At 56.0% G+C, this 24,636-nt stretch overlaps 1 protein-coding gene and 1 long non-coding RNA gene across 3 annotated transcripts in view; both read left to right on the top strand.

Annotated features, from left to right (window-relative positions):
* The first annotated feature begins 2,178 nt into the window (after positions 1 to 2,178).
* Positions 2,179 to 4,973, top strand: LOC119564587. Its single transcript, XR_005223570.2, has 2 exons — positions 2,179 to 2,310; positions 3,241 to 4,973. It is a non-coding gene; the product is annotated as an uncharacterized LOC119564587 (long non-coding RNA).
* Positions 4,974 to 5,133: 160 nt separating this feature from the next.
* Positions 5,134 to 24,636, top strand: part of LOC102930182 (mucin-2) — a 41,727-nt gene continuing 22,224 nt past the window's right edge. Inside the window, exons 1-3 of one of the 2 annotated variants that reach the window (XM_037887664.2) lie at positions 5,134 to 5,516; positions 19,993 to 20,051; positions 21,008 to 21,076. The gene's annotated coding sequence lies outside the window, so the exon portion shown is untranslated. Of the gene's footprint in view, positions 5,517 to 8,056; positions 8,978 to 19,992; positions 20,052 to 21,007; positions 21,077 to 24,636 lie in introns of those variants that run through there. The other variant, XR_005223623.2, reaches the window with a different exon arrangement.

The raw sequence follows: 24,636 nt of genomic DNA, 5'->3' as shown, positions 1-24,636 counted from the left end.
ATCCACCGCTTTCCCCTCATCCAGAGAGCCAGTTATCTCCTCATAGAAGGCAATTAGATTAGTCAGGCATGACTTGGAATTGGTGAATCCATGCTGACTGTTCCTGATCACTTTCCTCTCCTCTAAGTGCTTCAGAACTGATTCCTTGAGGACCTGCTCCATGATTTTTCCAGGGACTGAGGTGAGGCTGACTGGCCTGTAGTTCCCAGGATGCTCCTCCTTCTCTTTTTTAAAGATGGGCACTACATTAGTCTTTTTCCAGTCCTCCGGGACTTCCCCCGATCGCCATGAGTTTTCAAAGATAATGGCCAATGGCTCTGCAATCACATCCGCCAACTCCTTTAGCACTCTTGGATGCAGTGCATCCAGCCCCATGGACTTGTGCACGTCCAGCTTTTCTAAATAGTCCCGAACCACTTCTTTCTTCACAGAAGGCTGGTCACCTGCTCCCCATGCTGTGCTGGCCAGTGCAGCAGTCTGGGAGCTGACCTTGTTCGTGAAGACAGAGGCAAAAAAAGCACTGAGTACATTAGCTTTTTCCACATCCTCTGTCACTAGGTTGCCTCCCTCATTCAGTAAGAGGCCCACACTTTCCTTGGTTTTCTTCTTGTTGCTAACATACCTGAAGAAACCCTTCTTGTTACTCTTAACATCTCTTGCTAGCTGCAACTCCAGGTGTGATTTGGCCTTCCTGATTTCACTCCTGCATGCCCGAGCAATAGTTTTATACTCTTCCCTGGTCATTTGTCCAGTCTTCCACTTCTTGTAAGCTTCTTTTTTGTATTTAAGAGTAGCAAGGATTTCACTGTTAAGCAAGCTGGTCACCTGCCATATTCACTATTCTTTCTACACATCGGGATGGTTTGTCCCTGTAACCTCAATAAGGATTCTTTAAAAATACAGCCAGCTCTCCTGGACTCCTTTCCCCCTCATGTTATTCTCCCAGGGGATCCTGCCCATCAGTTCCCTGAGGGAGTCAAAGTCTGCTTTTCTGAAGTCCAGGGTCCGTATTCTGCTGCTCTCCTTTCTTCCTTGTGTCAGGATCCTGAACTCGACCATCTGATGGTCACTGCCTCCCAGGTTACCATCCACTTTTGCTTCCCCTACTAATTCTTCCCGGTTTGTGAGCAGCAGGTCAAGAAGAGCTCTGCTCCTAGTTGGTTCCTCCAGCACTTGCACCAGGAAATTGTCCCCTACACTTCCTGGATTGTCTGTGTACCGCTGTATTGCTCTCCCAGCAGATATCAGGGTGATTGAAGTCTCCCAGGAGAATCAGGGCCTGCGATCTAGTAACTTCCGTGAGTTGCTGGTAACACAACCAGTTGCCACCCAAAGTGGCACTGAAACCTGTTCGTTGTCACGCGTGTTAAGAATTCGGTTTGATGGTCGCATGCTTGGGCGCTGCTGCTGACTGGGCCCCGCCGGGCAAGGGGGCAGCGTTGCTGGGGAAACTGAGGCAGGAGCCCAGGGACAGCCCTTCAAGCACCGCAACTCTTGAAAGAAATCCAGACAGCTTCATGTCTGGCACTCGAATAAACTGCCCAGCCAGACTGTGAGATCTCCAGCACTAGAGTCCTGCCTCTCTGTAGGGGACTGGACAAGATGGGCAACTGAGATCCCTTCTGGTCCGACAAGCCTCTCATATAGCAGGAGCCCTCATGGAGACACCAGCACAGGGAGAGAACATACAGTCTGTATCCCCAGCTCTGCAAGGCGGGTCTGGTGGGTTAGAGCAGAGGGGACTGGGGGCCAGGACTCCTGGGTTCTCTGCCCGGCTCTGGGAGGGGAGTGGGGGCTGGGGGGTTAGAGCAGAGGGGACTGGGGGCCAGGACTCCTGGGTTCTCTCCCCGGCTCCGGGAGGGGAGTGGGGGCTGGGGGGTTGGAGCAGAGGGGACTGGGGGCCAGGACTCCTGGGTTCTCTCCCCGGCTCCGGGAGGGCAGTGGGATCTGGTGGGTTAGAGCAGAAGGGGATGAGGGCCAGGACTCCTAGGTTCTCTCCCTGTGCCCGGCATGGCCGCGCTGGTATAACCGTCGGGACCACGCTCCAAACCAGTGTGAACGCTACACAATCCCGTCTGACCGCGCCCCTCCACTCCCCTGGCGTGTGCTCGGTGGGTGGGGGCACATGTTGACCCGCCCAGCGGCTCAGCCCTCCCACCCAGCCACTTGGCACCTGGCCCGGGGACGCCTCCCCTGCTGTGCTCTTGGCAAGCGAAAGTGAAACGCAGAGCCGAGTCGCTCGGAAATTCCCGACGGAGCCCCCAGCAGCCAGAGACTCGTCTCGGGGGGCAACCTCCCACAGCTAGACAGGTAGTGCTGCGTCCTCTTGGGGGGTGGGAGCCAGGACTCCTGGGTTCTCTCCCCGGCTCTGGGAGGGGGGTGGGGGCTGGTGGGTTAGGGCAGGGGGGGCTGGGAGCCAGGACGCCTGGGTTCTCTCCCCGGCTCTGGGAAGAGAGTGCGGGCTGGTGGGTGAGAGCAGTGGGGGCTGGGAACCAGGACTCCTGGGTTCTCTCCCCGGCTCTGGGAGGGGAGTGGGGGCTGGTGGGTTAGAGCAGGGGGGGCTGGGAGCCAGGACTCCTGGGTTCCCTCCCCGGCTCTGGGAGGGCCGTGGGGGCTGGTGGGTTAGAGCGGGGGGGGCTGGGAGCCAGGACTCCTGGGTTCTCTCCCCGGCTCTGGGAGGGGGGTGGGGGCTGGTGGGTTAGGGAAGGGGGGGCTGGGAGCCAGGACTCCTGGGTTCTCTCCCCAGCTTTGGGGGAAGAGGGGAGTTTAATGGGAGGGGCGGAGAAAGTGAGACACCCAGGTTCATTCATTGGCTCTTGGGTTACTCCAGCTGCTTCTGCAGGCCTCATGGAGAGCTGGGGTTGGAGGGGGCCCACTTTGGCTCCACCCCAGCACTGACGGGCACAGCCGGTGTTTGGCTCTGCAGGGCAATGTCGGGAGGTGGCCTGTGCCAGGGGATGCTGTGGCAAGAAGAACTGGGGCGGGACGGGAAGGGGCAGGTGCGCTGGGGATGCCCAGACATGCCCCAGAACGGGCAGGCAGCTCAGTCACTTGGCGAGCCCTCGGGGAGGGGTTGGGTCTTGTCCTAGGGCTGGGCGCTATCTGGGGCCTCTGGCCACAGAGCTCAGTTTATCTCCCGGCCTGGGGGATGCCCTACTGGGGACCTACGAAGAAAGAGGGCCGGGTGGGAACCTCTGAGTGTTGCCGGTGGCTAATGCTCCGTCTCCCCCGTTCCCCCAGCGTCTGATCCAGTGTCCAAGGGGCCCTGTTTGGACCCTGCCCGACCGCCTGGATGGGCTCCTCCCCCGACACCGACCTCAGGCGCCTGCTGCAGACCGCCCTGGATGAGGCACCCAAAATCAACAACTGCAGCTCGACGGTGCACGGCTGCCCGGCGCTGCGGGCCTGCCCCGGCTGCGGCGCTCTGGTGAGCCACGCCCAGAAGGGCTGCCCCACGGTGTGGTGTGCCGAGTGCCCATGCTCCTTCTGCTTCCGGTGCCTGGAAGTGGGTTACTGTGGGTACAAGGTCCCCCGGTGCAACATCAAGAAGAGGCAACGACTGCTGGGCAGGGGAAGGAGCCAGCCCCAGCTGTGAGCCAGGAACATCTTTGTGCCAACAAACAGGGGACAAACGGACGAAGGGACGGACCCTCCTGCCCACCTGTCCCTTTTGGGGTCCTTGGAAAAGACTCTGGGAGACAAATCAGCTCCTGCCGTCAGCTTCGCCGGAGTGGCTACTGCTGCTGCTATGTTCGGGGACCCTGGGCTTTGGTCCCCCGGAGCCGAGAGATGTTCCCACCAGCCCGGGCCAGGGACGGGGCCTCCAGCGGCTCCGGCTGCGTCCCGGCCACCAGCTGGGATGAAGCGGGAATCAGATTTGAATGGCTCCAGCCCGTGGCAATGAACTCCTGCTCTTTGGCCCCGGGGGAATCCCGTGTCCCGGTCTGGCCCCTGCAGTTCCAGCAGGGTGGCGGTTAAATCAGAGAGGGGCCAGAGAAGGATTTGAAACCCTGCCCTCGAGTGAGAGATTCCCGGAGCACACGTTTGATACACACCCTCTGACGTAACAGACAAAATAATGTCACCCAACGCCTGGGAGTTGAAGCTGGAAATAAGGCATCAATTTGTCCCCACGTGTGTAATTAGTTAGTGGAACAATTTCCCCAGGGGATTCTCCATCCCTGGTAACTCTTAAAGCGAGACGGGTGGCTGTTCTCACAGATCTGCTCTGGTTCACACAGGGGTTACTTGCGGGCGGGGGGAACTCTCTGTTTTTAGGGTGTCAGACTCGGCGATTATGTTGAATGATGTATGCCGGGGGGCTAGCCCGTGTATATCCCGTTCCCGATGTGTATGGGATGCGGCAGACATGTGTCGGGATGCACTGAGCACACAACAGAGATCTAATGGGAGGTACGTACCCTAAATTGGCCTGTGGGTTTTATACAACTCTGCTCACCTGTGCTAAGAGATCCATCACGCCCGGCGTTCACAGAAGCATCTGGCCCGAGTCGATCGTTAATGGCTCGAAATCGAACTAGATTCATCCTACAGCTTCGTGCCGGCCGGGGAAGCCCCTCTGTTGCCCGGCCCCTGGAGCACTGGGATCCAAAACCCAGCGAAGGAAGGAACAGAACCAGCGAGGGAACGGGGCCACGCGGCTGGGCGAGGGAGGAGTGATGGGTCGCTTGTGAGATCGTGGTATAAATAAATGTCACGCGGGGAACGCACCTTCGATACTGCACGGGCCGGCTTCCCGGAGACGGGTACCGGAGAGAACGGTCGCCCTGCACTGTGGGATTGGCGCGTAGTGATAAACCTGGCTGGCGTTGCTTATTTGGTCTCCTGAGTGTGTTTCACACCGAGCCAAAGTGGGATCAACACCTGACTCTGCAATTTCTCAATTTCCCCTCTGCCCTTAGACTCGATGAATACAACATATTGGCCGAATATAAGTCGGGTTTTTTTATGTCTCCCTCTCGTTCTCTCCCTGGCTCGGGGAGGGAAGTGGGGGGCTGGTGGGTTAGAGCAGGGGGGACTGGGGGCCAGGACGCCAGGACACCTGGGTTCTCTCCCTGGCTCAGGGGGGAGGGTTAGACTGGGGGTGGGGGCTGGGAGCCAGGACACCTGGGTTCTCTCCCTGGCTCAGGGGGGAAGCTGGGAACCAGGACTCCTGGGTTCCCTCCCTGGCTGTGGGAGCGGCTGGGAGCTGGAATTCCTGGGTTCTCTCCTTGTGCCGGAGCCAGGGCTGGTGCTGGTATAACATTCGGAACCACGCTCCGAATCGAATTGGTTCTGCCGGTGTGAACGCTGCACAGCCCCGTCTGACCGCGGACCTCTGCTCTCGTGGCGTAAGCTCGGGCGGGGTCGCACGCCGACCCGCCCAGCGAGGCCCTGGGGCGCCTCCCGAGCTGAGCCCCTCGCAAGCGAAACCGAAACCGAAACGGGGAGCGAAGTCGCTGGAAAATTCCCCTGCCGAAGCTTCCCGATCCGTCCAGCCGCCGGAGACTCAACAGGTACCGTGGCGTCCTGAGGGGTGGGGGCTGGGAGCCAGGACTCCTGGGTTCTCTCCCCGGCTCTGGGAGGGGAGTGGGGCCTGGTGGGTTAGAGCGGAGGGGCTGGGAGCCAGGACTCCTGGGTTCTCTCCCCGGCTCTGGGAGGGGAGTGGGGCCTGGTGGGTTAGAGCAGGGGCGGGGCTGGGAGCCAGGACTCCTGGGTTCTCTCCCCGGCTCTGGGAGGGGAGTGGGGCCTGGTGGGTTGGAGCAGGGGGGGCTGGGAGCCAGGACTCCTGGGTTCTCTCCCCGGCTCTGGGAGGGGAGTGGGGGCTGGTGGGTTGGAGCAGGGGCGGGCTGGGAGCCAGGACTCCTGGGTTCTTTCTTGGAGGGGAGTGGGGTCTGGTGATTAGAGCTGGGGGGGGGGGGGGCTGGGAGCTAGGACTCCTGGGTTCTTTCTTGGAGGGGAGTGGGGTCTGGTGATTAGAGCTGGGGGGGGGGGGGCTGGGAGCTAGGACTCCTGGGTTCTTTCTTGGAGGGGAGTGGGGTCTGGTGATTAGAGCTGGGGGGGGGGGGGGCTGGGAGCTAGGACTCCTGGATTCTCTCCCTGGCTCTGGAAGGGGAGTGGGGTCTCTGCACCTTTCATTGCATGACACTTAACAAAAATGAAAGCTAAAATCCTTACATTGTCCCATGACTCTAGGAACTGGGGCTTTAAGGAAAAATACCAAACACTGTAAGAGTTGGCAACACGGCGATGAGCAGGAAATAGGTGCCCCAGGAGATTGTGGGTTAAGTCAGAGATGCCAAGGCCAGCAGGGACCATTTGATCATTAGCTCAAGGTGACTCATATTCCCCAGGGTTTATCTTACACGTGCCACATGCATTTATGCTAACTTCCTAAAAGGAAACCATAAACCGCCTCCTGCCCCTGCGTGACAAAGGTCCGGGCTGAGCTGCCGCGAGGGGAGATGAGAAGTTCGGTCTATCCAGCCTGCCAGAAGCCAGGTTTTACTCCCCTCTCACTTCTAAAAGCCACAAACGGCTCCTTGGTAGGCCGCTCACACTGGAGATTGCGCAGATATAATTCATTCTCTCTTCTCGCCTTGGCCCGGCACACTGAAAAAACACACAGAACGATCTCTCGTTAATTCCTGACTTGTTTCCCCCCCCCCCAACCCCCGGTGCATGCCGAGAACCTGCCCTCTGGGGGGCAAAGGTCCCGGATCGTCGCTGCCCTGCTCAGTGTCAGTGAGCCAAGGCTCCCCCGGGGCGCCCCTTGGCTGGGCTGAATCAGAGACTTGCCTAGGGATGGAAGAAGAAACTCCAGGTCAATCCACCATGCCCCCACCTCCCTCAGGCGGCCTCCCCCACCCGTCTGCCCTCTGCACCGTTTCTTACCCCTGTCTCAGGCCGGGCAGCCCCAGCCGTTTTCTGGGGGCCGGGAGACGTGAACGCAACAGGGCAGTTTGGGTTGGAGATCAGGAAAAACTTCCCAACTGTCCGGGTGGTTAAGCACTGGAGCAAATTGCCCAGGGAGGCTGTGGTATCTCCGGCACGGGAGGTTTTTAGAGCAGGTTAGGCAGACACTTGTCAGGGGTGGGCTAGTTATTACGTGGTCCCGCCTCAGTGGGGCTCTTTGCCCCTCCTGGTGACTGGCCTGATGGATGGGGGGTGGGAAGCGGCAGACTTTCTAGATTTTGGGCCCTGCACCCCCCATTCCTGCCATCCCCCGGGACACTCAGCCAGCCGGTAACACAGAAGGTTTATTAGACGACAGGAGCATGGTCTAACGCAGAGCGGGTAGGTACAACCAGGACCCTTCAGTCAGGTCTATCTTGGGGGGGTGGGGAGCCCAGGCCCCGGTTCTGGGCCTCCCTCTGTTTCCCCAGCCAGCTCCAAACTGAAACTCTCTCCAGCCCCTCCTCCTCTGGGCTTTGTCCCTTTCCCGGGCCGGATTCCTTTGTTCTCCAACCCTTTAGCTCTCACCTCGCAGGGGGGAAGGGCCCAGGCCATCAGTGGCCAGGAAACAGGGTGTCAGTCAGTCTCTGTGTCCAGACCCCTGCCCACACCTGCCCTTTAGGGCTCTGCAAGGATCATACACCCTTATCCCATCACCTGGAGACTTAAGAACTGCCTAGGGGAAACTGAGGCACCCCTACAGTATTCAGAGGAAACATGAAGAACAGTCCCACTTCGTCACAGTCCGGGGTTTGACGCCGCGCTGCAGGATGGTCTCAGAGGGAGCTGGGGTCGAGATGAACCCCCCCGTAAGGCGGGAGCATGGCCGGGGTTGACAGGCTGTCCTCCCAGAGAAGCTCTCGGCAGGCGGGCAGGTGCAATGGGGTCCCACAGAGGTTGGGGGCTCAGTCCTGGCTCTGGGGCCAGTCACGGCTGTCGCTAGAGAGCTGGGTGACGGGGTGGAGGATGCACATAAAATGAGTGCAGAAACCACCCAGCTGGCAGGGTTGTAGGTGGTTTGGAGGCGGGGCTGGGGCAGGCTGGTGGAGGGGTTGGGGGGCTCTCATGGGAGAGAGATCTCATGGGTCCTCCCCCCCCTCAGTGATACAGCTCTGAGAAATGGGTTCGTGCTTCAGCGGCGGTGACGGGGATGATGTCAGGAAGAGCTCTTGGCGCAGGACGGCTCCCAGCGGCAGTGACCACGGCGGGGGCTGGGACAGTGCCCATGGCGGGATCCACGTCTGGGGCTGGGACAGTGCCCATGGCGGGATCCACGTCTGGGGCTGGGACAGTGCCCATGGCGGGATCCACGGCGGGGGCTGGGACAGTGCCCATGGCGGGGACCACTGCGGAGGCTGGGACAGTGCCCATGGTGGGGACCACGGCGGGGGCTGGGACAGTGCCCATGGCGGGGACCACTGCGGAGGCTGGGACAGTTCCCATGGCGGTGACCACTGCGGAGGCTGGGACAGTTCCCATGGCGGTGACCACGGCGGCGACTGCGGAGGGGGCGATTGCTAAACTGCCCCAGAGCCGGCCCGGGACGTGGTGGCGTGTGGGAGCAGCTTCCAAGCAGCCAGGACTCGGCCCTTCACCATGGCACCAGCAGAAGGGGGCTGGCTCCTCACGGACCCACTGCTCTCCCTGGCTCTGGGAGGGGAGTGGGGGCTGGGAGCCCAGGATACCTGGGTTCTCTCCCTGGCTCTGGGGGAGGAATCCAGCTGTTTTAGGAATACACACACACACACACCCTCAGGTGGGCCATGGAGTGAGAGGCAATCCAGCCTCACTGGGCCGGGGGGCTGCTGAACTGGGGCACTTTGCTGGTTAACGGGGCGGGACAAAACTGGTCCGATTTTACATCTGTACGTATAGAATTTCGATGGAGAATATGGGTTCTTTGAAGCATTTAAGATTTTTGTATTGATTGAAATGTTCACAGGTGTGGGAAATGCGGAGAGGCGAAGGGGTGTTACTGTTTAATATCCTTCAAGATTGAGTTAAATCTGTGGAATTGTTCACACGCAATTTGTCACCATCCCCTGCCGAAACACACAAAGCAAACAGCCCCGAATCACCAAATCACCCGTGTTTTTATTGCTCATTTCTGGCTGGTCCCTGTGGAACAAGCCTCAGTCCCTGCGGTCTGACTCCAACACATCCTGTACACATGGATTGCGATGGCTGGATCTGTGTCAGCTCCCGGGTGCGGAGAGGAATGGGGGGAGAGGTGATTTTCTCTCTGTGTTTGGCACTGGGGACTAATTCAGATTGGAAATCGGGTGCAGGTTTTAACAGTGGGGTAATGAGCCATGGGAACAACTTTTGCAGGGTCGCGGCAGATTCTCCATCAGTGACAATTTTTCCATGAAGACGGGATGTTTTGCTGCCAGATCAGGGGCAGCTTAGGGTTGCCAACTTTCTAATTGCACAAAACCGAACACCCTTGCCCCGCCCCTTATCCCAGGCACCCCCCCCACTCCTGCCTCCATCCCTCGCTCTGTCGCTCGCTCGCTCTCCACCCTCACTCACTTTCACTGGGCAGGGGCAGGGGGTTGGGGTGCCGGAGGGGTGAGGACTCTGGCTGGGGGGTGTGGGCTCTGTTGTTTGGCTGGGGATCAGGGGTTTGGGGTTCACGAGAGGGGTCTGGGGTTGGGTGCAGGAGGGTTGCGGAGTGCAGGCTCTGAAGGGGGCTCAGGCCTGGGATAAGGGGTTAGGGCATGGGAGGGGGTTTGGGGTGTGGGCTCTGGAGGGGGCTCAGGGCAGGGGGTGGGGGATCTGGGAGGGAGTTTTCCCTGACACAAGGGTGTGGCTTACAGCGCGACACCCAATCCTCGGGGGTTATCTTGCTGTAAAATCCCAAGTGGCCATAAAGGGATAAAGCTGCTGCTTTTCTCGCCAACTCCCCGGGGCAAGGTCGGCTGGGAGGCCAGGGGACAGCGTTGGCGCGGCTCACGGTGAGGAAGCTGGGTTTGGTAGCAAGGAAGTTACGCTGCACTGGGAATCCTGGGGGCGGGGGGGAATTCACACCTTTTTAGGGTGCACTTCTGTGACATTCTATACCTTGGGGGAGCGTGCTGTAACCCCCATATTCCTCATTTTCGTATCCTCGTGATCTCACATATAAAGCAGGCCTTGTAAGGTGTCAGGGGAAAGGTTATGATCTGCCGAGAGTCATTTCTCTGTCCATAGATGTGGATCATTGATGCATGTAAAGTTATGAGAATTATGCTGTAAGTTGGCGGGGAATCAGCCAGATCTTAGCTCCCCAGAGGCACCAGCAAGGAAAGTGACCAGTGCCCGGGCGGGGTGTCAAACAGCCCATCAACAGCCGTTGTCCAGCCAGGGAGCTACCATGGAATGACTCACCTGCATGAGGCCCCACCAGGGGAATTGCTCAACCTGGCCTGGAGACTCAGCAATGCGCCCCAGACATGCCTGGACTTGTGCTCCCCAATCACACGGAGTGAGGATATAACATGGACAGAGGGGACGCATACTGGGCGCTTTTCCTGCCCCCACCTTCGCAGCAAGCAACCAAGAGACTGAGAAGAAGACAAGACTCCGACACGGGAGATAATATACAGGTTTGTTCCTTAAACCTGGACCAAAGGACTGCAATAGACAGTGGGGTGAGAAAAACGGCTTCGTCTAGACGTTGCCCCGTCTAATAGGGTTGAGAGTTTAGACCGCGTGCTGATATTTTATTTTGCTAACCACTTAATATCACTTAAAATCTATCTTTGTAGCTAATAAATGTGTGTGTTCTCCCCGAAGCCGTGCGGTTGGTTTGCAGTGTGTCCGAGGCTCCCCTTGGGAGAACAAGCCGGGTACCTAGCCATGTCTTTGGCACAGTGACGGGCTCCTACACGCTGGCCGCGGGCAGAACGGGACGCTGCAAGGCGGGGGTTCCCAGGGTTGTGTCTGAGACCGGAGATATTGGCTGGTGTCATTCGCTTGCACAATCCAAGGAGCAGCTCACATGCCAGAAGCTGTGTGTGACCAGCCCAGGAGTGGGGGTCCTCACAGCAGAGCAGGGTCAGGCTGGCTCCTGGAGTCAAGGATTGGGGTGGCCTCGCAGATCACCGGTCCAGATAACACCAGCGGGGAACGTCACCCCGCCCCCCCAATCGCTCGCTCTCCCCCACCCTCACTCACTTTCGCTGGGCTGGGGCAGGGGGTTGGGGTGCGGGAGGGGTGAGGGCTCTAAATGGGGGTGTGGGCTCTGGGGTGGGGCCAGAAATGAGGGGGTTCAGGGTTTGGGAGGGGGCTCCAGGCTGGGGTGTGGGAGGGATGAGGGCTCTGGGCTGGGGCTGCTGGCTCTGGGCTGGGGCCTGGGATGAGGGGTTTGGGGTGCAGGAGAGGGCTCTGGGTTGGAGCAGGGGACTGGGGTGCAGGAGGGGGTGTGGGGTGCAAGCTCTGGGAGGGAGTTTGGGTGCAGGAGGGGGCCCAGGGCTGGGACTTGGCGGGGGGGGGGGAATTCACACCTTGTTAGGGTGCAGTTCACAGCCAAGGTTTTATGGCACCCCATTTCATCGCGCCTCGGCCCTGCACCCCGAAACGCACGGAACGATCTCTCGTTAATTCTTGACTCGTTTTTCCACACACCCCCCCGGTGCTTTCCGAGGGGCAAAGGTCCCGTATCGGCGCTGCCCCGCTCAGTGTCGTTGTGCCGGCGGCTGGGTGCAGTCGCGCCCTGCACCGTCGCGGAGGTGCCTCTGGGACACCCGCGCCCCCCTTTGGCTGGGCTGAATGGGAGACTTGCCTGGTGAAGGATGAGGAAACTCCTGGCCCCTCTGGTGCTCTGCTTCCGCTGTGCGTCGGCAGGGTCCCCCCGTGTTAGCTGGCTGGTTAGTTAACGCCCAGGCTCCCTTCCTATTTCGGGGTGCCCCGGTCTCTTGAGATCCTCCCAGGGTGTTTACTGGTGCCCCCTCCAGGCGGCTGCCTCCCCCCACCCATCTGCCCTCTGCGTCGTCCCTGCCCCCCTCGCAGGCCAGGCAGCCCCCACCATTCTCCGGGCGGGGGACCGGGAGGAGTGAACAAGGTGGGGGTGGGGCAGTCTTTGCCTCCCCAAGCACGTGGCTGAAGGCACCAGGGAAAATGACTCTTCCCCCCCCCCCGCCCTTCCCTTATCCTGGCATTAGCCCCCCCCCCAGCCTGAGGAGAAGCCAACGGGCCAGGACTGAGGCAGTTCTCATGTCCCTAGCGAAGGAGAACCTTGGAGCAGTTTAATCAGGGAGTGGGGGCTGGTGGGTTAGAACGGGGGGGCTGGGAGCCAGGACTCCTGGGTTCTCTCCCCGGTTCTGGGAAGGGAGTGGGAGCTGGTGGGTTAGAACGGGGCGGGGCTGGGAACCAGGACTCCTGGGTTCTCTCCCCGGCTCTGGGGGGGGAGTGGGGGTTGGTGGGTTAGAATGGGGCGGGGCTGGGAGCCAGGACTCCTGGGTTCTCTCCCCGGCTCTGGGAGGGAATATTGACCGTTGCAGGGTCCGATGCATTTTCTCTTTCAGCCCCTTGCCAGAACGGGGGCACGCCCAATGGTACCAACTGCATCTGCCCACCGCGTTCCTACGGTGTCTATCAGCAGTGCCAGAATGGGGGCGTCTGGTCGGGGGGCAGGTGCCGATGCCCCTCCTCTTTCCCGGGTCCCCGGTGCGAGGCTGTGGTACAAAGTATTCCCGTCCATGCCGGTACACGGCCCTGCGCCCGCTCTCCCTCAGCGCTGGGGGCTGGGACAGGAGGAGCGCCCTGCCCGGTCAATGCCGGCCGTGCCATGTGGCGTCACAGCCAGTGAATGGAGAGCTCACGATAGTAACCATGAATGGGGAATTGTTACCCCCGGGGGATTGGTCCAGGTGGGTCCCGCCGGGACCTGTTCTTGGCCCAATGCTCTTCCAAGCCAATGGCTGGAAGACAGTGTAATATTTTTCCTAGTAACATTTTCAGGTGAGACGGAAATTAGTGGAGCAGGACATAACGATGGGGACAGGTCTGCTAGAGCAGGGGTTCTCAAGAAGGGGTAGGTGTGCCCCTGGGGTACACTGAGGTCTTCCAGGGGGTACAGCAACGGAGCGAGATACTTGCCTAGTTTTGCAACAGGCTACCTGAAAAGCACTAACGAAGTCCGTACAAACTATCATTTCGTACAGGCAGTGACTGGGTTATACCTTTCTGTCGACCGTGCACAGAGGTGTCAGTACAATGTTTATATTCCAGTTGGTTTATTTTATAATGACATGGTAAAAAGGAGAACGTCAGCCATTTGTGGAAGAAAATGCAGCCTTCGCTCTTGGGTTGGTTGCAGGAAGTCAGAGACGGTCTTTATTCTCAAGCAATTTCAAGGAGGAGAGCGTGCACACGGACAGGGATTCCCCCTCTCTAGGCAGGTCTCTCTCAAAAGATAAACAATTAGGGCAAGAGCATTTGGGAGGAGAGGTAGATATGCTGGAGGGTAGGGATAGGATACAGAGGGACCTAGACAAATTGGAGGATTGGGCCAAAAGAAATCTGATGAGGTTCAACAAGGACAAGTGCAGAGTCCTGCACTCAGGACGGAAGAATCCCATGCACCGCTACAGACTAGGGACCGAATGGCTCGGCAGCAGTTCTGCAGAAAAGGAACTAGGGGTTACAGTGGACGAGAAGCTGGATATGAGTCAACAGTGTGCCCTTGTTGCCAAGAAGGCCAATGGCATTTTGGGATGTATACGTAGGGGCATAGCGAGCAGATCGAGGGACGTGATCGTTCCCCTCTATTCGACATGGGTGAGGCCTCATCCGGAGTACTGTGTCCAGTTTTGGGCCCCACACTACAAGAAGGATGTGGAAAAATTGGAAAACGTCCAGCAGAGGGCAACAAAAATGATTAGGGAGCTGGAGCACATGACTTACGAGGAGAGGCTGAGGGAACTGGGATTGTTTAGTCTGCAGAAGAGAAGAGTGAGGGGGGATTTGATAGCTGCTTTCAACTACCTGAAAGGGGGTTCCAAAGAGGATGGCTCTAGACTGTTCTCAGTGGTAGCAGATGACAGAACGAGGAGTAATGGTCTCAAGTTGCAGTGGGGGAGATTTAGGTTGGATATTAGGAAAAACTTTTTCACTAGAAGGGTGGTGACGCACTGGAATCGGTTACCTAGGGAGGTGGTGGAATCTCCTTCCTTGGAAGTTTTTAAGGTCAGGCTTGACAAAGCCCTGGCTGGGATGATTTGATTGGGGATTGGTCCTGCTTCGAGCAGGGGGTTGGACTAGATGACCTCCTGAGGTCCCTTCCAACCCTGATATTCTATGATTCTATGATTCACACCTTTTGTTACATACAGGAACGATCAGCAGCTGTGTTTTGTGAACACATATTCCTTCCGTCCTGATATCTTATTTTATTCCGCAATTTCTGCTGTGGTCCGCGTTCCATTCTTGTCTCACACAAGGTCAAACAACATCGCTTACGCTTCTTTCCCACTCGCCCAGGCCCTGCTTTAAGTCTCGCATGGGGACGGTTAGAGTTAGCCTGACTCCTGCTCGTTGCAGAGAGAACTAAGAGGCCTGCATCCAAATTCCCTTTATCCCTTTTCCCCCACTTCCACACTCCCCCCTTTTGTGCTTCTAGCACACAACTGTCCGTCTTAAGCCTCTATATTCATCAAACCTTGTCTGCCAGGTTCCAAATCCCATGTTGCAAACCTCAGGGGCCTTGATTGGACACAGCGACAACGCATGGTTAGTAGGAACATGGAAGGTGTTGTTAGTGTTACGTCCTTTACAACAACAATAACATAACCCTAAACTAAACAACAACAATAAAAGCATTGACATTCCCCTGGTAATAATATAATGGGGTTGTCACCCAGCCTTAGTCACAAAACACAATGCGTCATACTCAGTACATACAATAGGCTCTTTATAGGCCATACTTTTCAGCTGGATATGTATTTTGGAGCCTATGAATTTGCCCTTGTAATTCAGAGATTTTCTGGTAGGAGCGAAAGCAGATTTTGGAAGTGGTCGGGTACTAAGGCAGTCCAGTTAAAGGGTATGGGAAACCTAAGGGCTGATTGTAAAATAGCTGCCTGCAGCAGCGGTGAAATTAAAATGTATGTCTTGTAAACACCTTAACCTTAACACGCACACCGCTGTCATTCGCTTGGAAGAGCTGGTGTCCTCTCAGGGTAGTTCACATCTACCTCGCTATAGAACCCATTAATTTCAATTTCTGATTCCTGGGGCTCGTCTGTAGTGATATCATCTCTTACTATTTCCACCGACCCGTTTGTTCTCCACTCAATTGTTCGCTCATATGAACTATTCTGAACCTTAAAAAAGGACCTTTCTGAACAAAATTTCAGTAAATCGCTAAGAGGTGAAGGCCGGGGCCACTGGGTTTCATTAGAATATACAGTATTGTCTGTATTTGGCTAACTTACAGGGGTGGTGGCAGAGGTGGAGGGGATGGTGGGGTAATGTTCGTGGCAGCAAGGCGTCTTTGGTGTTCGTCATCGGGAAGCCAGTTAGGGAGGGCAGTGCATGCTGATGGTACGTGTCCGTAAGCACAAAGCTCAGACCCTGGAGTAAGCCCAAACCGCCACTTAATACCACAGTCCCAAGCACGGTTCCCACAAGTTCCTCCCTGCCAGGACATCTTGTACTCCATCTCTTCCACCAGGGCCAGTTTTTAATGTCTGTTGTAGTCAAGAGTCCCTGGACTTTGGCAGTTTCAGTGGACCTTCTTCTTCTTTCTTTCCTGGAACAGTCATGGTTCAGCATCATACGGGGAGAGGTTACCAGCACGTCACCCTGTCATAACTGGGTTCCTCCAGTGGATGGTGAGTGTATGGTGGTTCGGTTCGTGGACAAGGGAGAGGTTACCAGCACTTCACCTTCTCCTTTTCTCCTGCTATCCAGAAGGAGGGAAAGAAGTACCAGAAGGAGGGACAGGCTGATCAGCAGTCGGAGGGTCACCTCGAGGTGGAGGGGCCTTCTTGCAGTGAGAAGCATGGGTCCAGGCAGTCAGTCCTTGGCACTTCACAGCAGTGTTGGTAGTCAGTCAGGACTTGGTAAGGGCCTTTCCAGTGCGGGTCGGGGCAGTCTTTCGCTGAGGGACCTTTATGTAGACCCGGTCTCCTGGTTCCAGCGAGTGGCAGGGTTGAAAAGGAAAACACAAGCTATTGTGGCTCCCCTTTGGCAAAGTGACCGTTTGATTACACGGAGCCACCTGAAGGCTTAGTGTGGGGCACGGTCTTTCTCTCTTTCACTACAACTCTGATCCGCTATTTTGTTACCAAAAACAGATTTAAAATCTTTTCTCATTCTCCTGGCTTTGACTGCCCTGCTGCAGCCACCACTTTGGTCTTTATTAAAAAACATTTTAAATCTTGTAAAGCATCAAGTTACCTTAAGGATTAAATGCGAAATACCAAAATTAAACAACACTAGCTTCCTGTGCCTGGCAAAAGTATTTTTTGGTTTTGCAGCTTTAAAACAACACCAATTCATCTTAAACTTATAAAACAAGGAGAGTGCACACCAGGAGTGTTCTTTTAGCAAATTCGACTAGCTTGTTCATAGTCAGATGATTCCACTTAAATAACCTCTTTGCCTGGATTATTTACAGACGTTCCTTTGGAAAGGGGCCAGTTTCCCCTTCAGAATGGCTGCAAAGAAATCAGGAATTTTCTTTTCACAACACCTCTTCTCTTTTCACATTTCTACAGAGTTTCACTGCTTAATTCCCTCCTGTCTATTTCTTTCTTAGACAAATGCCCTTGCTGACTGCAGGTAAAACAGAGGAATTGCTCCCATATTTTCCTGTGTTTGTTTTATAGGCAGGTCCTCTTTCAATGGCTTCTATCTTTATCATTTAGGTGATTTGCATTAACACAGAAACTTTCCATTTGCTTTTGGATTCAAAATTCCCTCTGTCTAGGCAGGTCTCTCTCAAAAGATAAACAATTAGGGCAGGAGAATTTATATCTTTCGTTACGTACAGGAATGATCAACAGCTGTGTTTTGTGAACACATATTCCTTCCGTCCTGATATCTTATTTTTCTCCGCAATTTCTGCTGTGGTCCGCGTTCCATTCTTGTCTTACACAAGGTCAAACAACATCGCTTACGCTTCTTTCCCACTCGCCCAGGCCCTGCTTTAAGTCTCGCATGGGGACGGTCAGAGTTAGCCTGACTCCTGCTTGTTGCAGAGAGAACTAAGAGGCCTGCATCCAAATTCCCTTTGTTCCTTTCCCCCACTTCCACACACTGTTCAGAAATACTGGGACACTGTTGTATTTTGATGTCTGAGTTTGTAAGCAAGTCATTTTTCAGTGAGGTGACACTTGGGGGTACGCAGGACAAGTCAGACTCCTGAATGGGGTACAGTCATCTGGGAAGGTTGAGAGCTGCTGAGCTATGCAGAGGATTCAGCTGATGACGTAAGCTGGGGTCACGTGGACACGGCCCTGTGCTCTGGGTTTAGCACAGCCAAATTGAGGCCCCAAGCATGCAGGTCAGCAAAGCGAGAGGAGGGGGGACAGAGTCATGGGATGCACTGACCATGAAAAGGACTGAGGCTCCGTAACGATGCTGCCTTTGGTGGGACACTTCTGAGAGTATCAATTCAGGACAAATTGCTTGGAGCAGGGCAGTCACAGCCCAAGGCTGGGGGTCCATTATTACTAAGGCACATCAAACCAGCCAAACAGAGGGGACTTTGGTTTCACCCCGCTGGCCAACCAGAAGTCACATAAGCAATTCCCTCAGACATTCCAGTTTCCCAGTATCATCACCAGGGCCACTCGTTATGGGGTGAATGGTTATGAAAACCAATACCCCAGTAAAAGAAAAAAGAGGTTCTCACGATCCCAAAGGACCAAGCCCCAGACCCAGGTCAATATACAAGTCAGATCTTACCCACAAACCACGCTGCTGCCAACCCTTTAGAATCTAAAATCTAAAGGTTTATTCATAAAAGGAATAAGTTAGAGATGAGAGCTAGAACGGGTTAACTGGAATCAGTGACATCCTGTAACAGCAAAGTTCTTGGTTCAGGCTTGCAGCAGTGATGGAATAAACGGCAGGCTCAAATCAAGTCTCTGGAGAACATCCCCAGCTGGGACGGGTCCTTCAGTCCTTGGTTCAGAGCTTCAGTTTGTAGCAAAGTTCCTCCAGAGGTCAGAAGCAGGATTGAAGACAACGTGGAGGGGTTTCCAGGGCCTTTTATATCCTCTGCCCTGTGAAGGGACACCCCTTTGTTCTTACTGTGGAAAATCACAGCAGCAAGGTGGAGTTTGGAGTCACATGGGCAAATCATGTATCCATGCAGACTCAGTTCTTTACAGGTAGAGCAGCCATTGCTCACATGCCATCTTGAACGTCCCCAGGAAGACTTCCTCATATGTGGATTGGAGTCTCCCAAGGTCCATTGTCAGTTAAGTGTTTCTTGATTGGGCACTTAATCTGAAGAGTTCCTTCTCAATAAGCTGGCCAAACGCTTCACTGATGCTACTTAGAATCATACACATTGAGATACAAGTACATAGCCAATATTCATAACTTCAACTACAAAAATGATACACACCTACAGATGGCATAATTATAACGAGTAAATTATAACCTTTTGATAGACACCTTACTTGACCTCCTTTGTACAAGATTTGATGCCACTATAGGGGGGAGAGATAGCTCAGTGGTTTGAGCATTGGCCTGCTAAACCCAGGGTTGTGAGTTCAATCCTTGAGGGGGCCATTTAGGGATCTGGGGCAAAAATTGGGGATTGGTCCTGCTTTGAGCAGGGGGTTGGACTAGATGACCTCCTGAGGTCCCTTCCAACCCTGATAGTCTATGAGTCTATGATTCTATAGGACCCTGGTTGCAACAATGACCTATACGGTCACAGTTCATGTCAATAACGTCACAGGCTGGTAGGGGAATCCAAATGGACATGAATTCCCAGGGGGATGCTGTAGCGAAGTGGTCAAATGCAGTCCCAGGGCGGATACAGGGGAGGATATGGAGTAAGGAAGCGGGGTTGGCTCTGTGTGTCGTATCGGTGTGTCCAGTTTTGGTGTCGCCACTGCCGGAAGGAGGCAGATAAATTGTTACAGGCTCAGTAAAGAGTGGGTGAGAACCACTCAGGACGTGCTGCCCAGACGTTCCCTAGCTTAGACAGAGTTTATGGGCTTGACGCCTGGAGCTCTGGAGGAGGGTCTCCAGACCGTGCAAAGCAGGAGGTCAAAGTACATGATCCCTTCTGACCATAAAACGTCCGTGAATGTGAGTCAGGCTCCGGGCGGGCAGGCAAACAGCCAGCAGGGACTCTGTATGGGTGCCTGGGCAAACTCAGGCTGGATCCCCAGAGAGAGGAGCTAATTCCTGGGCAAGGAGAGAGCTGGAGCTGACGGGGCAGGGTGGGATGTGGAGGGTTTCATGAGCCCTGCTGCAGTGTTCTGATTTGGTGATCTTTTCCTTCCTTGGTTTTTGGGTTTGTGTTTGGGGTTTTCCCTGGCGTCACTTTGCCGGGTCAACTTAATCCCGTGCCAGAGTTTCCGAGACGATTTTATTTACACACACACACATGTCGGTCGCTGCTGAGTCTCGGTGGGTTTCTTTTGTCCCCAAATCAGAGGTGAACGTGACGGCAAGGGTGACGGTGCAGGTCACCAACCGCAATTTCACTGCCAACCTGGCAGCTCCCTCCTCCGAGGATGATAAAGATTTTGTCCACAATGTCACGCAGCAGGTGAGACCCAGAGAGGCCACCAGGACAGGGATGAACCCTGGCTGAGGCCTTAGCAAAAGATGTGTCCAGCGCGGGGATGAGAACTAGCCGTGATGGACTGGGGAGGGGGGTATTCTGCCGGATAGTAGTGGAAGTGTTAAGAACTAGGATTACACAAAGCCTTTACGAATAGATGAGGGGGCGAGCTGCCCGCCAGGGGGAATTCCCTGCATTCCTCCCACCCTCCGCTCCCCAGGGCCCTATCTCAGTTGGGGGGCGATGGAAGGGTCGGTGACGCTCTGGCACCCTTGAATGTGCATCCTTCTCCCTTTCAGATGAATATGATTTACAGCCCGGTGCAGGGGATTCAACATGTAGAAGTTCTGGCTCTGAGGTGAGTATCAGAAATGCCCCCTCCTGGGACGAAGGTTGGAGGGGTGGGCAAGCCAGCAGCACGGCAGGGAGAGGGCTCTGGGCGTGTGAGATTCAGTCCCTGGCACCCCTGGGTCCAAAATCTCCCAGCTGCTGGATGCAGCTGACCTTCGATGTGTGTCGGGCTCAGCAGGGATGGACGCCGCATATGGGAGTCAGTCATGCTCTGCTGGAGGGGAGGGAGCAGGCAGGGGTGCCGGGGAGGGATGTGGGGTCGCCCTCAGGCCAGGCAGCATGGTGGTGGATCACCGGGTCCTCCTGGCTCTGCCCATCAGCACCAAACTCCGGGCCATGTTTGATGATCTGCTCCAGGAGCTGGTGGTGTAGTTACTCGGGCTCTCCCATCCCTGTAATACACCCCACCTCTCCAAGCTGCAGGAGCTAGGGCTAGGTCCTTCGGCCATGTCCACAGCTGGGCTCTGGCTGGCTCGATCCCATCACCCTAGGGCTGCAGGCTAAACCCAGCTATGTAGCCCAGGGGTGGCTGGGGCTTGCCCCCCAGGGATGGCCCCAGGGGTCCCGGGTGGGGTTGTATTTGGGGGTGACATGGACTCACCTTCCCCAGGGGGCTCCCACTCCCCCCGTGAGCTGCTTTCTCCCTCTGAATCAGGATGGTTTCACCCAGGGGGGGTCTCAAACTTTGTTTTGTGCTGGGGCCCCTGTGAGAAATATTTCAGGCTGCGACAACCCCCCTAAAAAAGTGACACCCCCACCCTGCCCCCCACCAGGCCACCCTGAGATCTGGTGCTGCCTTCAGAGCTGGGCGCCCGGCCAGCTGCTGCCGCTCTCACAACCCCACCGCAATCGTCCTGCGACCTCCTTTTGGGCCAGGGCCCCCCCGTTTGAGAAACCCTGGCTTAAGCCTTCCCTGCCCAGGGGCAGGCCACTGAAGGGCCCTGTCTCTCTTTGCTTCCCCAGCTGAGCTGTGCTTGAATGCTTCCTCCGCCGTGGTGAGCCACAGTACATTGGACCCCTTTAACGGCTTCGGTGAGTGACCCAAGCCGGTGCTGCGGGGGATCAGCCTGGGAAGGGGGTCCCCCTCCCCAGCCAGCCCCTCACTGCTTCCCCTCTGTGACGAATTGGGACTGTTCTTAATGTTTCCTCTGAATAGTGTGGGGCTGCCTCAGTTTCCCCTAGGCAGCTCTTTAGTATCTAGGGGGTGGGGTAAGGGTGTATGATCATTGCAGAGCCCTAGAGGGCAGGTGTGGGCAGGGGTCTGGACACAGAGAATGGCCGACACCCTGTTTCCTGGCCACGGATGGCCTGGACCCTTCCCCCCTGCGAGGTGAGAGCTAAAGGGTTGGAGAACAAAGGGATCCGGTGACCTCCTGGCCCGGGAAAGGAACAAAGCCCAGAGGAGGAGGGGCTGGAAGGAGTTTCAGTTTGGGGCTGGCTGGGACATGGAGTGAAGGGCAGAAGTGCTTGTTTCAGAGTAACAGCCGTGTTAGTCTGTATTCGCAAAAAGAAAAGGAGGACTTGTGGCACCTTAGAGACTAACCAATTTATTTGAGCACAAGCTTTCGTGAGCTACAGCTCACTTCATCGGATGCATCCTGTGGAAAGTGTAGAAGATCTTTTTATACACACAAAGGATGAAAAAATACCTCCCCCCACCCCACTCTCCTGCTGGTAATAGCTTATCTAAAGTGATCACTCTCCTTACACTGTGTATGATAATCAAGGTGGGCCATTTCCAGCACAAATCCAGGGTTTAACAAGAACGTCGCGGGGGGGGGGGGGGGGGAAACAAGGGGAAATAGGCTACCTTGCATAATGACTTAGCCACTCCCAGTCTCTATTCAAGCCTAAGTTAATTGTATCTAATTTGCAAATGAATTCCAATTCAACAGTTTCTTGCTGGAGTCTGGATTTGAAGGTTTTTTGTTGTAATATCGCAACTTTCATGTCTGTAATCGCGTGACCAGAGAGATTGAAGTGTTCTCCGACTGGTTTATGAATGTTATAATTCTTGACATCTGATTTGTGTCCATTTATTGTTTTACGTAGAGACTGTCCAGTTTGGCCAATGTACATGGCAGAGGGGCATTGCTGGCACATGATGACATATATCACATTGGTAGATGTGCAGGTGAACGAGCCTCTGATAGTGTGGCTGATGTGATTAGGCCCTGTGATGGTGTCTCCTGAATAGATATGTGGGCACAGTTGGCAACGGGCTTTGTTGCAAGGATAGGTTCCTGGGTTAGTGGTTCTGTTGTGTGGTATGTGGTTGGTGGTGAGTATTTGCTTCAGGTTGGGGGGCTGTCTGTAGGCAAGGACTGGCCTGCCTGCCAAGATCTGTGAGAGTGATGGGTCGTCCTTCAGGATAGGTTGTAGATCCTTAATAATGCGTTGGAGGGGTTTTAGTAGGGGGCTGAAGGTGGTTGTCTGGCTCACTGCCCCCCAAAATGGACCCAGCTGAGGGGTCCTGTTCTCTGCACCTGCAAACTCTGTTTTAGACCATGTTCCTGTCGTCTAATAAACCTCTGTTTTCCTGGCTGGCTGAGAGTCCCGTCTGACTGCAGAGCTGGGGGGCAGGACCCTCTGGCCCCCACAGAACCCCGCCTGAGCAGACTGGCTGTGGGAGAAGCGCCCGGAGGGACAGAGGAGGCTGGAGGCTCCGAGGTCAGACCCAGGAAGGGGGAAGCCGGGGGAGCTGTGTGTCCTTCCCAGAGAGGAGACTGCCCCAGAGTCCTGCCTGGCTTCATGGGGAGCAGCTCCAGAGCATCGCCCGGGGACGCCGTGACACCCTCCCCTCGCTCCTTTCCAGAAACCGGCTGACGGAGCGTCCCTGCTGGGTACAGCCTTTACTACATCCCTATCGTCACAGAAACTGGCTTCTTCTGCCTTGCCGTGTGCGCCACCACGGGCCTCCCGGGCGCCCTGGGCCGCAGCGGCGGCCGGCGCCAGGTGCTGATCTCGGGCCGAGAGTGCAGGTGGGCGTCTGCCCCTGCCCCTCCCTGCCGTAATTAGCCTTTGGAATAACTTCTCGAGGTCCATGGTGGATTCTCTGTCGCTGGCAACTTCTCAGCCAAGATGGGCTGTTTTTGTAAGGCCCCCTCCTGCTTGCCGCTAGTTGCCCCAGCCCAGGCAAGCTGTTTCCTCTTCTGGGAAGCCCGCTGGGTGGGGCTGGGGCTGGGGCTGGGGCAGCCGGCGTGAGGCTGCGACTGGGGGTGGCTGGGGAAGCCCGGTGACGCACACACACAAAATGGGAAAGGACGGCCTACAAAGGAGAACCGCGGAAAGGGATCTGGGGTCACAGTGGACCACAAGCTAAAAGTGAGTCAACAGGGTGACGCTGTTGCAAAAAAAAAGGGGAACATCCTTCTGGGCTGTATTAGCAGGAGCATTGTAAGCAAGACACGGGAAGTAATTCCTCTGCTCTGCTCCGCGCTGATTAGGCCCCAGCTGGAGGAGCATGTCCAGTTCTGGGCACCACGTTCCAGGGAAGAGGTGGACAAGTTGGAGAAAGTCCAGAGAAGAGCGACAGAAATGATGGAAGGTCTAGAAAACATGAGCTAGGAGGGAAGATTGAAAAACTTGGGTTTGTTTAGTCTGGAGAAGAGACGACTGAGAGGGGACATGAGAACAGTTTTCAAGTCGGTAAATGGTTGACCCACTGTGTCCCAGCGGGGTCTGAGCCATTGCTAAGAGCCCGTGGAGCTGAGGAGATGCAGAAAGCAGGGTGAGGTCATACAGGAGCCCGTGGGTGGGGGGAGGAATCCAGCTGTTTTAGGGACCCCCACGCAGGTGGGGTGAGAAATCCCGCAGGCAAGGGGCAATCCAGCCACGCTGGGCCGGGGCGCTGCTCAGCTGGGGTGCTTTGCCCCCGTTTGCTGCTTAACGGGGCAGGGCAGAGCTGGGCTGATTGTCCGTCCGTAGATGTATAAGTTAGCAGGGCTCTGCTTAGGGTGTCTCTTTAATTCAAAGTCCAGCCTTGGCAGGGCGGGAAAACACAGACCAACCAGCGTCTGGGTTGATGCAAATCACCTGGCTGCCCAGGGAGGGGCAGATTTGCCCAGCCGCTGTAGGTGAGCCAGAGAGAGGCGGTAAGCAGGTTAACCCTTCAAAGGCACAATCCCCTTCCAGCCTTGAGTTGTGTGCAAAGACCCCCGCAGGGTGCTGGGTGACTGACAGCCCTGCGTGTGAACACACCCCTAGGATGGGGTCAGCGTTCGTACGATCCAGTGCCCCTTTTGCCCGGCCTGCCCCCCCCGCCCCCAAGGTGCACACAACATGCGTACAGCTGCAGAAGCCACCGGAGACGTCGATCCGTCCTGGGCCCGCTGGCTTACACCGGAGTCGCACCAGAATCCTTGCACCAATCCAGAGTGACTCTTCCCAGGCGTAAATCGGACGCCAGCGCGGTTGAGTGAAAGTGGCTGGAATACGGGGGCGAAGGGCGTGGACAGAACCCGGTGACTGGCCAACGCTCAGCCAGGACCGGGGCTTGGTATCCAGAGCGCTCGGCCCGCTCATGGCAAAGCCCCCCGCACTAAACACCCTCACCATCTTTCCGTCAGCGCTGCAGCCCGGCAGGAAGATCA

This window comes from Chelonia mydas, chromosome 28 (assembly GCF_015237465.2).
Source record: "Chelonia mydas isolate rCheMyd1 chromosome 28, rCheMyd1.pri.v2, whole genome shotgun sequence".
NCBI classification, from domain to species: Eukaryota; Metazoa; Chordata; order Testudines; family Cheloniidae; genus Chelonia; species Chelonia mydas.
Note: the sequence above shows the minus strand (reverse complement) of the source record. Positions and strands in the feature narration are given on the sequence as shown.